This window comes from Scomber scombrus, chromosome 1 (assembly GCF_963691925.1).
Source record: "Scomber scombrus chromosome 1, fScoSco1.1, whole genome shotgun sequence".
Taxonomy (NCBI): Eukaryota; Metazoa; Chordata; class Actinopteri; order Scombriformes; family Scombridae; genus Scomber; species Scomber scombrus.
The window spans coordinates 22,227,577-22,244,105 of NC_084970.1; the positions used below are offsets into that span (position 1 = coordinate 22,227,577).

General features: G+C 37.4%; 1 protein-coding gene across 2 annotated transcripts in view; it reads left to right on the forward strand.

Annotated features, from left to right (window-relative positions):
• Window positions 1-16,529, forward strand: part of apba2b (amyloid beta (A4) precursor protein-binding, family A, member 2b) — a 68,481-nt gene that overhangs the window by 10,986 nt on the left and 40,966 nt on the right. For both annotated transcript variants that reach the window (XM_062423281.1, XM_062423291.1), the window contains one exon: window positions 10,042-10,092. The gene's annotated coding sequence lies outside the window, so the exon portion shown is untranslated. The remainder of the gene's footprint in view (window positions 1-10,041; window positions 10,093-16,529) is intronic.

Sequence of the window (16,529 nt, forward strand, 5' to 3'; positions counted from 1 at the left end):
AACAAAAAAATTAACCCATATCAGCCTTCCAGTGAACTAGAATTTATTAAGTGTTATAAATGGTGAATAGATAATAATATTTATAATTTATAATTTATAATCTTTATTTATATAGCACTTTTCAAACCAAATGATGGCAAGTGCTTCACTAGGAAGGTGGTTGAGTGGTTAGAGCGCATGCCACATACGCAGCCGACCCCGGTTCGAATCCCGGCCGGAGGTCCTTTGCTGCATGTCACACCTCCCTCTTTCTCCTGTTTCCTGTCTGTCTACTGTTAAATAAATCCCAAATAAAGGGTACTAAATTGCATGTGCAGTGCAACAGATTGCACGTTTGGTTAGCGTGCATTTTGCGGGTGATCTACTAAGAATAACTGCTCAAATAGTTAAATATACAAGTTTTCCGTGTATTAATGGAGAGTTTGGACGGGCAGAAAGCCTGCAAGCGCAAAATTAAATTTGATCCCATGGAGTTAAAGGTTCTAGTGGAAGAAGCTTCCTTTTTATGTTTTAAGATTGTATGTAGACAAATGAGGAGGATGCAGCTATTCTGCCTTTAATTGGAAAACTTGGAGTATCAAAGGAACTAAACTCCATTAACATGGGCATACTTTTTTTTAATGTGTTTAGTGTGTATGCATAACCTGAATGTACTAATTTTTTTTTACCAACCCTCCTGCTGTGTTCTGAATCCTAAGGTGACTCCTCTCCCTAGGTATGCTGTCATTTATGTCATTACTTAAGCTTAAGATGCATTCACCAAGCCAGCTCATTACCAAGCACATTTGTTTGAGGAGCAGCATGACATTAGCATTTAGATGTGCAGAGTCTCATCTGCTGCTGTCATTGTTGGAGCAGCACAGACAAATTCACATCTGGTAAATTTCCTTATCTACAGCAAGAGATTTCAGAATGTTGTCAATAGATGCAGCAGTAAATCTATTTCCATAGAAAATGGTGCATGCTTTTATTGTTCAGGCATGATGAATATGAACAGGGCTGAATCTTGAACAGCTTTTGAGTGGCAGCCTCAGAGCCATTATTTCTATCACCAGACATGTGTGTTGATTGACAGCAGAGATGATTGTTCATCAGTTGTCTGATAAAACTGATGTAGAGCAAGCAGATGGTTATTTCATTTATAGAGTGGGACTTGTGTAGAGAGAAAGAAGGGACCACACAGATAAATAAATATAACTAACATGAAGGAAGGGAAGAGATGAGAAAGAAAGAGCAGCAAAGATAAAACAAAAACAATAAATTCCATAACTTTGTGTTAAACAATCGGGCAAATATATTGGCATGGGAGTATTGAAAATGATATCCACCATAAACGTAAAGGATGTTAGCTAATAAATAACAACCCTTTCACTTTTGAAGGCTTTATTCAGTGTTTATATATAACTTATTTGTTAATGTTTTAGGTGCCTTAAACCTTAGTCTCACATTAGAAATATTGATCTGTTTCTGTCAAGGATAATTATCTGTTTTATATGGCATCTAGCTACAGAAGATCTGCTGTAACTAAAAATGCTTGAAACTTGTTGAACCTAGTTGTTTTGTTTGTTTTACATGTGTATTTTATCACTCCTCATACATTGTTGTTTTTTAGGTTAGACGTTGTTTTATTAGCAAAGATTTTGCTTTTAAATAAGCTCTAGCCAAAATTGGAAGAAATAATATCTGATGACTCCATGTTAACTTGACAGAGAGTTGTTGCAAGGTGCATCTGTTTGGATATGCTATGCTTAAAGTTGCCATCGAGCAATAACCTTCAATGCAATATAATCTCAGACAACTGGCAGCATTAACCTACTGACTGGAGCAAGGGTGGTAAGGTTGTCTGAGGAGATGGGTAGTCAAGCAGATGAACTGATGATGTGCCAACTATTGTGTGTTCTGGTGAACCTCAGTAACACATCAAACACCAGGCTCAGCAGGTGCCTTTGAATCGCTGGCCCAAACCTTCCTCTTTGTTCTAGGTGTTGTTATGTAGGCCATCTTTCTATTGCTATTACTCACTTCTTGGGTTACAGTATTGCAATAGGAAATCCTATAACATAAACAGCCCCACATCACACAAGACATTATTACATTATGCATCATTTCAAGGGCAGCTTTAGCAGATGTATACTTTTAGGAATTGTCAACAATATATATAACAGCATTAAAGTATCTGAGGGTGAATAGTAGATACACTAAAGCAGGGCTCAGACTACTCAAGTTTTAAGAACCTGACCGATTTTGTAATCAGGTTTTATCCCGCACACAAGGAGAAACTTCACATATGTTGTCCGACACACTCGTACAACAGCTTGTTGTTGTTTCTTTGCGGTTGCCTTTTCCAAAGTCCACTCATTTCACTTCCGTCTCCTTGTAGTCTTGTCTCTCTCATTATTAATTGTGGTCCTGCTCAGAAAGTAAGGATGTAATTATCAGATTTTAAATTCTAAAAATCAAATATGTTTGAAATTATTAGGGGGCGGCCCTGATGAACCTGTGAGCAATTCTGGAGGTTTAAGATTGGATCTCTAAACCCCTCACATTAACAGATAATCTGGGCTAAACATCCCTGTGAATCTTAGATCAATCATCTCAAAACTCCTGTTGTCAAAACCCGTCAAAAAGTAATTTATTTTCCATCCATTTTTCTCTCCTTGAATAATACATGTCAAACACCAAATGTGAACTTTTTGACTGGTGCTGCATTTAATTTATGATTTTGTTGTTGTCAGTGTGTCACAGTCATTTTTGAAGGTTTGCACTGTTTTGGAATTACATAGTCAACAGGTCTGTGTCTAGAGGGCTGTGGTGATTGTCTTAATGAGTGTCTTTACATGCACATCAATATCAGGTCATTATTAAGGAGACTCAAGTATGTTGTTATTGAGTTTGTGCATGTACACAGTGTGCCTAAACTACGAAATCTCGATTAAATACATGTGCTTTGCTTACATTAGTGCAGTTACAAAGATACAGTTTAGTTTCTTTGAGCGATTAATCATTTACCATAAATATAAGGTAAGTAGTAAGTAACACTATAAATACGGTGGTTTCTCATCTTAACTGTGGTCGGTGTGTGCTCTGTAAGAAAGGTCTTTCTGGAGAGTGCACACGCACACAGGATCAAACTATGCTGAATGATGCGTTCAGTGGTAAGGTGTAAAAGAAAGTAGAGATGTCAAAATGTTGGTCTCTGTATTATAATATTTTTTTCAATTTTAGAGTCGGATCTTATGTTTTAGTTGTTAGGTAAACATGTTACTGAATTGACAGTTTATATTGATCAGTGATTGTACCTACAGCCTGTTTTGTTGTCTTTTACAACACAAACACACCAATCATTTAAATAAGGCTCATTTTGAGGGTTTGCTTAAAAGAGCAATAAAGATGTTATACACTATTTTTCACATTTAGGAAACTTTCTGATTACGTTATTTAAGAACTTCAAATATATGTTTATCACAGTTAACTTTAACCACCCAAAAGAAAAAGTGTAAGGTATAGGTTTTTCCATGTATTCATACAACTTGACATGTCAGCACTGAACATTTTGTACTGTGTATTAAACTAATTGCCAAAGCACTGCATCAAGGTTTCCCGTACCTACATTACTGAGTTTGGTTTGGGAGACATTTCAAAGGTCAGAAGAGTGGTTCCACAGCTCAGCAATAATCTCAAAAACAGTCCTCTGGTTTGGTGCCGCATGCTGAAATTGGAGCCGTCTTTGCTGACCTCTCAGCTGCGGGTGAGTTGCGGCTAGCTGAGGAATACTAATGAGAGAATTAATAGTGGTGGGTTTGAACTGAATAGATACCGAATTTGAAAATAACAACATGTGTGTCATTAGTAACAGCACTTCATTATTTTTACCCTGTCATGTTGAACAGTATTCATCATGATGAACCATATTCTTTAATAAAACTGAAAGATTAGTGGAATAACAGGTTTTTTGTACTAAATTGTTTCCTCTCAACGATAACTGCTTGTAACTTTAGAGAGTAAAAATAGAGGTCAGGACATCCGAACTGGACAGTAAGCAGCCAGTGGCTTATTTATCTCTGTTCTGACTTAAAGCTCTCTCATTTCGTCCTCTGTTCCATCTTTGGGTGCATTGCATCTGTAATTCAAAAAAGAGAGCTTAGTTATTGCTCCCGGACACGAGGTCAGAACAGCATAGCTGTGGGCAACCTTGTAAAATGTTGACGGGGTGTAAAAAGCCGTGGAACAGCTTATGCAAGGTTTTAGAGTGAGCAGTGTGCTGTAAGACTTTGCCTGTCATGAGAGAAGATGGGGGGGGGGAGGATGGAGATGTGGATAGATTTCCTACTGGAGACGGGCCCTGATGAGCTGAGCTGCAGGTGTGCACATATGTATGTGTGTGTTGAGTAGCCATTGACTGATGATGTGACAGCATTGATGTCTGTAGACGGCATTTACATACGCTTTCTGGATCAGGTGCTTATCATAACAAATACAACATTCTTAAGAAGTCCAGATTATATTGGTTTTTTTTGTCAATACCAAGTCAGAGGTGTTTGACCATTTATAGACTTGATAATTGATTGATGTAATTGATACGCCATAGCCCTAATGAATTGGGGTTTTTTTTGTCCTTTTCAATGCATGCAGTTTGCATTCTTATCTTATTGTAAAATACACTAAAGATACAAAAATGCAGCTGATATAAAAAAGACCTGACCCCATGCAAAATTATATTTAACAGTTTTTGTTGCAGCATTAAAAGGCTCAGTCATTCATGGCAATCAAGTCATACAAGCCCCAAACTCTCAATCTGTAAAACTGAAGGGATAGCCTTATACATCAATGAATTAGTGTGGTTATTAATTTTTGTGTGTGTGTGACAGTGTGTGCCACTATAGGAGTTGCTGTTGAAGAGTATTTGTATTTAGATATTTGACACATCTGGTAAACTACATGGTGTACAGCAGAGGTCACTAATAGGTGGACCGTGGTCCGGATCCGGACCCACGCACTGTCCTATCCAGACCCGGACCTTTAACTGATGAAGTATTAAGGATTGTTACATTTTGTCTGAGCGTTTCTATTTTAATGGGCACAGCTTCTCCAGCTATTACGGTAAAAATGGAGCGGCCCTCAGAAACTCTCAAACCACTGTGCATAGCCAATCTTCTTACGACACTAATCAGCCAATCAAATCTGTGCATTCGGGCACGCAGAGAAACTCGACTGTCAGTGAGATACACACAGAAAAAATAATTTATGTGTTGAGATGTTTTGTTATAAAGTTATAGATGTGAAATTAAGTTTATGGTTTAAGTTTAAGAGGCACAATCAAAAGCTTTATGTAATGCACTTTATTTTGAAATGCCATCTTTATTTGATATAAGAAAAGAAAATATTCATCTTATTCTTTTTCATTCTTATTTTATTTACTTTATTATTTATTTGAATCCCACAAGTTTAGTGTAAGTACTAGGAAATGTTGTTGCCATATTATAGAATTCTACTGTATTTATTTGATAGTCTACAATCTACCCACTAGACACAGATGCTGATGTATCAATGCTACTTCAAGGCACTGCAAAATAACAAATTGGACCATAGTGAATTTTAATTGAATACGCCTGGTGTACAGTATGCTGTACTGCTGAGCCTAAATTGGAGAAAATAAAAATTCTCATATAATTACTCGGATTTGAGCCTTTGCATAAAGAAATTGATACTATTTTAATTGCATGTGATACTGCCACCAAGCCTATTATTATCATCTTTTAATAATGCTCGTGACAATGGACCTGTGAATTTTTTCATTTGTATGTTTGCAATTTTCAATCACAAGCCCATGTGCACTTTGATTTGGTTGTCCAGTCTCTGTATTAATATGAAAAGCAGACACAAAGACAGCAACACCAGCAGATATGAATGAAAATAGACATTTATCTGTATTCAGGCCAACTATAAAACAAATGTGGTTTTGACATATTTGCTTCACAGTTTTTAAGATAATGTAGTATGCGATTACACAGTACTGAAAGATTCCTAGATTACAGCTGACTTGAGTATATTCTCTTCCTACATGTTTTTTTCCCCCTTCCTGTGGGTTGGTCGTGAGTATGATCTGCTGACTGTTTTGTCTCCAACACTGTAGAGCTGCAGTGTGCTGCAGTGTGAGTTGGACCTGGGGGACCAATACAAGCCTCAGGGCTGTATGCAAGTAGGAGGAGGGGAACTGTGGTACAGCAGTGGTTAGATGGGACAGACATTATCATTGTAACAATTTCTAATATCATCTGTGTGCTTGTCTTTCTCATGTTTTGGGGGTTGAAAATCTGTCCTCATTATAACAACTGTTAACTCCACAAGTAAACCATTTGTTTTAGGAATAATAACCAGTTTTCAGGTTGAGGTCATGTAAGGTAAATGGGGTCAGGTATGTACTGTAGATATTTATGTTGGTGTACGCTGCCAGAGATTTATTGAAAGTCAAAACAATGTCACAAGTACATTGTGTACAAAAATGAAAATGAGAAAAAAAAACTGTATTGAATAATGTTTTTTTTATTATGTTTGAGGACAAATTGAAGTAGACGTTAGCTTCTGAGTTGTTGTTCTCCTTCTTGACAGGTTTTCTTATAACTGCTTTGTCGGGCATTGCTAATCTCTTATCCTCCTATAACAGAATGAGTCAGCAAGTGTTGATCAATTGTTCTTCAAAAGAACATTTTGCACCTCTCTATTTCATGTGGTCAGAAAAACCGGTAAATCTTTTCTGAGGACCCAACAGCATATCAGTTGTTTTGAGCTGATAGATATAATCCTAACAAACAAACTATATAAATTCATAGCCAGTGGTGTGTTTGCACTAGACTTAAGTGATCATTGTCCAATTTTATGCATTAGAGATTCCAAACAAAAAACAAGATTCTATCACATATTATCATAAAGAGAGACATTTTAAAAAAAAAAATCTGAGCAGGCTTTTCTTTGTGATTTCTTTCTCAGTGATATTACAAGGTTATGTGTTATTCCTGAAACTGAATTAGCCCAAAGCCATTTCACAGTTTTTAACTCCTCAGCAAATAAACATGCTCTCTCTAAGAAATATGGAATCAAATCTAAAATGAATCCATGTTTCACACCTGAAATTTATGAGATGGACGTAGCATGGACAAAAGCACAAGGCTTTAAGTCTTTTCTGGATTGATGGATCATAGATAGTTGAGAATGAGTCAGGGCAATTAGAAATGCTAATTGTTATTTTGTTGGTACCCTGTCCAATTGTAGTGGAAATCCAGCAAAATTTGTAAAACAAGTCACTAAATCATGGTCATATACTTACTCACTAAAGTATTTATCGTTAGATTATGTCCTTGTCTCAGAGAAAGAACAACTCTGTGATAGTTTTAAGAGTCATTTCATTTCCTCTGGTCATCTGAACATCTGAAAGTATCGACACTTACCTCAGTCAAAGATGGGCACAGATTTTCCCTGAGGCAGTTCTCTGTTGAGGAAGTATTTGATGCCCTGGCCTTAACTGACCCAAAAAAGGCTATAGAAGCATATCTTTTAAATACAAGTTTCTTGTTGCTGGCTCCAGATATAGTAGCTTGTCCCTTAACACATATTTTTAATCTAACTCTTGTATCCCGGAATATTCAATTCAAGTAACTACTGCCCAATCTCCAAACTTGCATGTTTAGCTAAAACCTTTGAAAAGGTAATCAATAATCAACTCTGTATTGCATTTTAAACCCCTATAAATCTGGTTTCAGAACTGGACATAGCACATTGGCAGCAGCTTGCAAGTTGGTATGATATAATTTTTTCTCTGGATAAGAAGGAGTGTTGTATTGCCCTGTTCATTGATTTGTCCAAAGCATTTGACACAGTACTCCAGTACATACTCTTCTTTTGGATAGACTTAAATCAATTGGTTTTGGTACAAATACATGTAAGTGCTTTCACAGTTATCTTACTGGCAGAACTCAGGCAATAGTAGTGAACGGTCATCAATCTGGTTTCCTTGAAATTACACAAGGGGTGCCACTGGACTCAATACCAGGTCCTATTCTGTTCACACTATACATAAATTACCTTCGCTCATTGGTTAGTTACAGCTCAATTCATTATTATGCTGATGACACAGTAATTTACTTATGTCTATTGACAAAGCTTTGTCCAATTTAAAGGCAGATTTTTTGCCAATTCAAAAGACCCTGATTAAACATAAGCTTTTAGTAAATCCAGATAAGACTGATAACATGCTTTTCACCAGATCCCAAATGCACATTTAACTAGTAGTACAATATTTGGGGCTCAAATTTAAAAAGTCCAATGTTATAAGTGCCAGGCTATCTGGTTAGATGACAAATTAAACTCAACTCAAACTCATGTTGAGGAACTCACTAAAAAGCTTAAATCTAAAATGGGTTTCTATTTTTAGAAATAAGTAGAGACTCAGTAGATTGCAGATTATACAGGCAACATGTTTTATCAGTGCTTGACTATGCAGATGTAATTTATATGCATGCCGTTGCCCATATCCTCAAACCCCTTGATGCTGTGTATCACAGTTCTCTTAGATTTATTACAGTTGACAGTTTTAGACCCCATCATTGTATCGTTAATGAGAAGGTAGGGTGGACATCACTAACCAATCGAAGGGAACAATACTGTCTTGTTTTGATCTATAAAGCTATCCTAAAAATCTACTGGTTTATTTATCATCACTTTTAAGACTTAGAAATATGGGCTACTACATGTGTTCACAAGAATGCATTTCCTCGGTTATCCCATATATGAATACAGATCTATCTATCTATCTATCTATCTATCTATCTATCTATCTATCTATCTATCTATCTATCTATCTATCTATCTATCTATCTGTCCGTCTGTCTGTCTGTCTGTCTGTCTGTCTGTCTGTCTGTCTAGGTGTTTTTGAAGTAGGTTTTAGATAATCCTATACTTTGATCAGTAATTATGGCGTTGTGTCATTTGAGAGTTGTAGTAGATTCATTTATTTGGCACATAACTGCCTCTGCTACTTAACTGCTACTAACTGCCACAGCATATTACACCTGTCCAGTTTTCACCACTCTGAGTGTATCACTTCACTCAACACACCCACCCACTGTCTGTTGTAAAAGAGCTATCATACTGACACCAACAGTGTGTGTGCTGCTAGTATGTTTTCTGGTTGATCTGATCCAACTGCCAAGTGGGGACAGCAACCTTGAGGCTGTCACAAGGGTACCCAGGCCACGAGGATGAGATGTGACATGTGGCCTTGGCTTTGTGGCAGATAGAGTAGTCCTTCTGTCAGAGATTGGGAGAATACAGCTGAGCTAATGGTACTGCTTCACTGGGTTTGTTGTAACCCTTGAAATCTTGTTACACAATTCTGTCTCAAACAATGTAGGGTTGGAAAGGGTCATGTCATTAAAAAGTCCTGTTGTAAAGCTAAAGCTGAGTTTGGTTTGAGGTGGCATCTGATTACAAGTCCTGAATAATGTCTCACTCATTTTATCACTCAGTTTCTCACTACAGCATATTAAATGTCAAATGTTGTTAATTTATTAGCTTTTTTTTTAAAGTAAGTAGTTTTTGTATGATTGTTTTTTACTGATCTGATATTTATATTTTTCCTAAATGATATGGCGGTGCGAGTGCCCAGACTGCAAACAGCAGTCTGTTAAAACAGTGCAAGAGGCTGTGTTGTCAGTGAGACAATGAAATACAATCCTGGAAGTCAAGTTGGAGTTACAGAATTAATGCATATAAAAGGCTTATCAGATGCCAAAACATCACAGCGCCATGCAAGATGTCATGGGGCTGCCTTTCAGCAAAATCATTAGCCTGTTAAACCTTTTTTTGCCAGATGAGTGCTGCAATGTTTTGCCGAGCCCTCTCATTTACTGTACTGCTGCCATAAATACTCACCAACATATCAAATGCGTGTTAATCTGCATGCGATCAAAGTTCAGTCTTTGTACTGAACTATGTGTCTTTCATCTGCTTCTCCAGTTTGATGCTCTCTCTCCTTCTGTGTTTTAGGTCATCGCCTGGAGCAAACAGTAGAGCTGCTGTGCCTACCTACAGATATCAGTAAGTTTCTGATTTACTGAGCCACGCCACATTACTACTATTCTGAAGAATGTGGGGAAAGTCTTATTATTATTATTATTATTATTATTATTATTATTATTATTATTATTATTATTATTATTATTATTATTATTATTATAACACACATGAACAATATGTACAACAATTGGATGATATGATGATTACTGTCTTCTGTGCTGTGGTACACTCAGACCTGTTGCTTGGCACTGAACAGGCAGACATAGCAACTCTAAGCCCTGGAGAGCTCCTTAACCTGCCTGGATGTCCACTGAGCCTTGCCATTCTGGCAACAGTGAAGACAGGAAATGAGGAGAGGAAATAATGACTAAAACGATGGGGAAAAAATATTGAAGGGAAGGGTGGAGAAGATTTGTTCTATGGAGAACAAAGAGGAGGTTTATTAAGAAAGCTGACACGGTGATGTTGCATGGTCTTCAAAGCTGAATTAAAAGTGAGATCTGTATGTTTTTTTTGTTTTTTGTTTACAAAGTGTATCCATCTGTATGGTGGAATATTGCAAAGACAGAAAGACTTCTCTATACTTCTCGGATACTCTTTGTTTTTCTACTATTAAATAATGCTGACTGGCTTGTGGTGTTACACCGCTGTCCTTTTTGACAAAGCCCTCTTTTTTGTAAGGAGATTAAACAGAGAGAGGGCAGGGTTTGTTTGTTCTGTGCTTCAGACTACGACCCATAATGTGGTCTTAAAGGAGCTGACTCCAGAACCAGATTACCGACATGAGCCTCATAACCACATTCACGCTTGAGTAGTTCCGTAATCAGCCTCAAAATAGGTCTCCATTCATCTGCATGCCACTGATAGTATTTATGGGAAATCCATAGCTATTAGGATTCATAAAGGGAGTTTCAGCAACAGACCAGTTTTGGGATGGCTGCATTTTGGAATTTGAGTCAGCCAGTGCAGTGATGTGTGCTCAGTCTGCCAGCTGCTATGCTTCACTTCTTCTGATTAAATCCTTTGAAGATGAAGAGGAGGACAAAGAATCTGGCTGTCTCATAACTTGTTATAAATCATCAAAAGCCAGAGCGCCTCCATTAATGTGTACACTGGTTCTGTGATGCCACACTGTGAATGTACTGATATCTAACCTCCAAGTCATAGTAGAATTTGATGCCACACTATGAAGTCAGCCACATTCTGTCATCACATATTCTGTTAACTGTATGAGGAATCAGCTGCACTTTTCCTTTCTTCTCCTTTCTTCTGCTCTTTTCAGGGATTTCAAAAGAATCCACTGTATACTGTATATATAGGTGTGTGTGTGTGTGTGTGTGTGTGTATCTGACCTGCTTTAAGTAGCTCTGCCTCTTCTGATGATTTACTTTGGCTCTCCTTACCCTCGCAAGTGTGTATGTGTGTTTGTGTGTGTATGTGTACACAGCCAAGGAAATTATTGTTACAATTATGCTGTTTGTGTGTGTGTGCATCATAATGTCGCATGAAAATTCTTCTCCTTATTGTCAATTTAGTCAATTTTTCAACCCACTGGCACAAAATATATGAGGTTGCCATAAATATATGAGGCCTTCTGAGAGAGCTGTGAACAAAAACAGTTTAATGAATATTTTCAACTGTGCAAATTGTTTTTGATCTCTCTGCCTTGCTGGCCCATTTAGCTTGACTAAAGTGCACTGGCATACTGGTATAATCTCTATGAACCCTGTAACCTCATAGGACCAATGTCACTTAAAATGATGTATTTTAGGTGATGTGAAAATTAAAATTTGACATAACACATAAGATAAATAACATTGTTATCACTTGTTTAATTTAAATATTAGTCTTAGATTTAATTTCATTCAAAAGACAAGTTTGTATTTTTTGCAGGTCGTCATTACAAGGCATGCATCGATGAAAGTTATAGAGAATTATCTAAATATATTGAATCTGTATGTATCAGTATTTAGACATTACAAGTATATAATAGAAAGCACAAGACATAAAATAGCATTTTGAAGAAACATTAGAGGGCTTACCTACAGTAACATACCCAGACAAGCCTTTTTATTTCTGCACAAGCTCAAGCATTTTTAAAAGACATACAATTAATACAGGGAAAACCTGGTCTAAGAACAATTAAGTGTGCAATATTTTCCAGGACAAAACCATAAAATGGACAATTAGATGGACAGTGACAGTGACATTGGATATAATAAGTTAACAAGCCTGAGTTAGTTATCAGATATCAGCTATCAAAGAAATAAGGATCTGCCCCCTATCACAGTCAGCACAGACATTAACAGAGCTGAATCTGTTGACCCAAGCTGTATCTATCCAGCTCTGCATTGATAGGCCCACAAGTGTGTAGAATCATGTGATGATAAAGTCAACACTTTATTGATCTTGTAGTTCGGTAAAAAGAGGTCAGAGTGCAGGGTGCAAATTCCAAATATTGAATCTGGATCTGCGTTGATTCAGAGGTACTTCAGCAGGTCAAAGTGGTCCTCTAGGTCTCTGTCACTCTGTCCACAATGCCACTATGCTGACCCATAATACTACTGTATAATATAAGGGGATTCAAATAAGAGCTTCAATAATCCACATTTCTGTCATCATGGGATTGGTACTGCTGTTGGCTCTGTTTGTTCAGCCAACCCTCCAAGCCAAGGCAGATCCTTCTCTGTCCTTGGTGTGTCTTATGATCCCTGGCTCCATCCCCAGGGACAGTGAAATTAGTACTCAGCACACCACAGTGAAATGACTGAGGCTATGTATCTAGGCTGCCATTTATGGCATTGATTGATCTCTCCAGACCTAACCTTTATCAAAATAAATCAAAACGTGACAGGTCTCTCACTGAGCAATTTGTACATACTAATGTAACATAAATATCATCGATAAAAACATAATCTGCATTTGGAACGAAAGTCACTACATACCCTCGATACATTTTACAAAAAATACTCACTCCAGACAAACAGTACATGGCAGTTTATATTGTAACTTCAGTGAAATTTCGTTTCAGCTCAAGTCAAGTTCATTTTGTGTGAGTCACCCAAAATCAGGTTTGTCTCTGATGGTTTTACAATCATGTACAACATGTGACACCCTCTAACATTAGACCTCTAGTGGGATAAACAGAATTACAACATTATAAATATAAAAAGGAAAGCATGAAGTACATAAAGTATAATAATAATTGTGTTCAACATTATTTATGTTTTAATTGCCACACAAATTAAAACAACATTTCTGTCAAATGACAGATGCAAAGTACATAATTCTCTTGCTGTGACGAGTGTCTACAATTTTGCTTTGCACTTAGTTTAATTACTCGTGAACTTTTGCTGCTTATCATCCATTTCATAAACAAGAAGGTATTGACGCCTCATTGCTGCATCCAAGAAGCTGTCAAAATCTATCAGCAAATGGGCTGTGTGATTTTGTGTGTGAGTGTTTTGGTTGTTAGACCCAACACTCATCTCCTAAAGCCATCTCCACAGTTATGCACAATGTTGCAACACTCAAATTTCTGGTGTAACTGCTGCTTTCTGGGATCTGTGCAGTATGCAGCCTCCAAGAGCTTTGATATCAATCACTTTATATTATGTGACCTGTATTTTTATTGATTAGCAAAAATAGTACAAGACCTGAACCAAATACAGAAGATGAATTCATAATATTTTTCATAATAGATTCATTGTTTGAGTAATGCCAAACATTTGTTGGTTCCATCTTCTTGAATTAGTAAATATCTTTGGTTTTGGACTATTTGTAGACATAACAAGCAATTCAAAAATGCTGCCATTGGCTGGACAAGAGCCATGGACAAAATAATTAATTGATTAATCTAACTAATCTTAACTAATCTGCAGGTTAAACGATAATAACAGTAAGCGTTAATTCAAGCACCAATTAATACAATTATTACTGTATCTCAGTGATTACATTTATAAGTTATCTGGCATTGTTCTTCTGGACATTAATTCAAACGTACAGCACCTTGCAGTAGTTCTCTTTTCATTTACACATGCATCCATCCATTTTCTTTACTGCTTATCCTTTGGGTCACATGGGAGCTGGGGACAATCTCAACTGACATTGGGTGAAATGCAGACTACACCCTGTCGATCAAGGCAAATATATAGTATAGAGAAATTCTGTGAGATTAGAGTGTCAAATTTATGAGAAGAAAACTGGGAAAAATAGTGTTGATGAAAAGTCGAATTGTGTTCTGCTGTCCCACAATTCCCATTAAATCGCCCGTAGGTGTAACAAGCGATATCCTTGCATCTGTCGATTGCATTGTAGTTCCTGATGCATAAAGGGTATCACCTCATCCAAATCAATGTGTTGTTTCTTCTGAATAGGTTCAATTCACGGCAATGTCTCTCACAAAGTCCAGATCGTTATTATAACATTCTGATTCTGGTATTTCCGTATTGCTATAAATCTGATTGCAAAGTATCATTGAATTAAATCATCCACTGCAGGATTGTTTCTCAACTGAAAGTCTGCAGAACCATAGTGGTCCATGGTGCAATTGCCCTGTTATTCTTACTCCATTTCGCTGCTAATGTTGTGTCCTTAAACAGGGAAAATAATGAGGGAAGAGGGATGAAGAAACACACACTCTGCTCTTGCCTTCACTCGTCTGTATTGAGTCTTAATTATATACAGTACAACCAAATTCACACATTTTCCCAGTATGAATACACTCACTCTCAGGACCACAGTTTCCACAACTAAGTTATCCTCTATGGTTTTCTAAATAATGTAAATTATATTTTTAACCAACATAGACTGCAACTTACATGAAATACATTTACCTTTTTAACTTGTCTTTTAGCTGACACATGAACTGACTTTTTACAGTAATAAAATAACATTTTTAAGCATCTTACAGAAAATATTTCCGTGACAAGCTCAAATGCAGAAAATGGCGGAACAACAGTCAGGCGCTAAAGCGAGACAATAGCAGTAATAATGCCTGGATTGTTATCAAACTTCTACAGTAGTACACATAGGGTATTTACTGGGGATCTCACGCGACCACACAGGATTTCAGTGATCGCACCAGATTTCTGCGATGTTTACTTTGCTTTGCTTTTTGCTTTAGCAGTAGCAGCAGAGTAAAAGCCATCAGGTAAGTGTTAATTAAATAAACTCCTGGTGTACTTACAAACTTTCCAATGCATCGATTTATGAGTAAAGACCCTATTTGTACTACTGTAGAAGTTTGATAACAATCCAGGCATTATTAGTGGAGTAATTTACGAGATACACTTTTGGGTCCATTACCGCCTGTACTAAGAAATTCGGCTGATGGCTCTAACTCCACTCATTTGCGACCAAATGAAAAAAATGGGCTGAGGCGGTGTTTAGATAGACGTAATGGTACATATGACGCTAGGTCAAAATTACACCGGACCATCGCTTTAAGTCTGTTTGTTGTCTTTTGAATCCATAGGGATTTACACTGAGATGGAAGAAAAAATTCAGATGTATCTAAATAGAGATGACGGGGTCAGGCCTGATCATGCCTGTGTGTGCTTGCTTTGACATTCACTCTTTATACCCGGGTGAACCAGAACGGACGCACTGTGATGACGCCAATGTGAACACATAAGTTGCTCATTCACCTTGTCTTGGTGTAACACCGAGCCGGAGCCAGCCTCATTACCAAACCCAGGCATCAACTGTGCTCTTGCTCGGCATAGTTTCCACAGAGCAATGTGAGCGAGATTTCCCCAAAGAAATCTAGGTTTAGCAATCCACTATCTTAAAATAGCTTTGAATCATACATTATTACATAGCAGGTCTGCCTCCTCTGTCAAACTGCACTTGCTGCTGTGATTATTGTCTCCTTGTTTTCTCCGAGCTTCCACGTCTGGAAAGATTCCCCGATCTCATTAGCATAGCTTTATAGTTTAAATGAAGAGACTCACAAATGGCTTTTCCGTCTCTCAAAAGTAAATGGACTTAAAAAAAAAACAACACACATAAATAGACATTGTCATGTCTTCAAGTTTGAATGTGTAAGGGAACAGTTACCCAGGAATACGGAAAACATACAGAGCTGCTTTTGGTGTGTGTGTGTGTGTGTGTGTGTGTGGGCATGCGCGTGCGTGCGTGCGTGCGTGCGAGTGGAGTTAAGCAGATTTCAATCTTCCAGCCTAACTCTGTGTGTGTTTCCATTGGGTTCAGTAAAGCATAAAGGATTCTGGGAGGTGTGACACCCCCTCCTGAACCTGCCTATTCTTCTGGAGGATTGATGTGACAATTTCACACACACATACACAAACACACACTCAAGCAGTGAGATGCCACAAACTAGAGCCACTGTGTCAACTGTTAGCACAAACAGTTATACAGTACAGGTCAGAAACACAAATTCATGCACACACAGATAAATAAAATGTCGGTGCAACGTGGAACTGGACTGATAATCA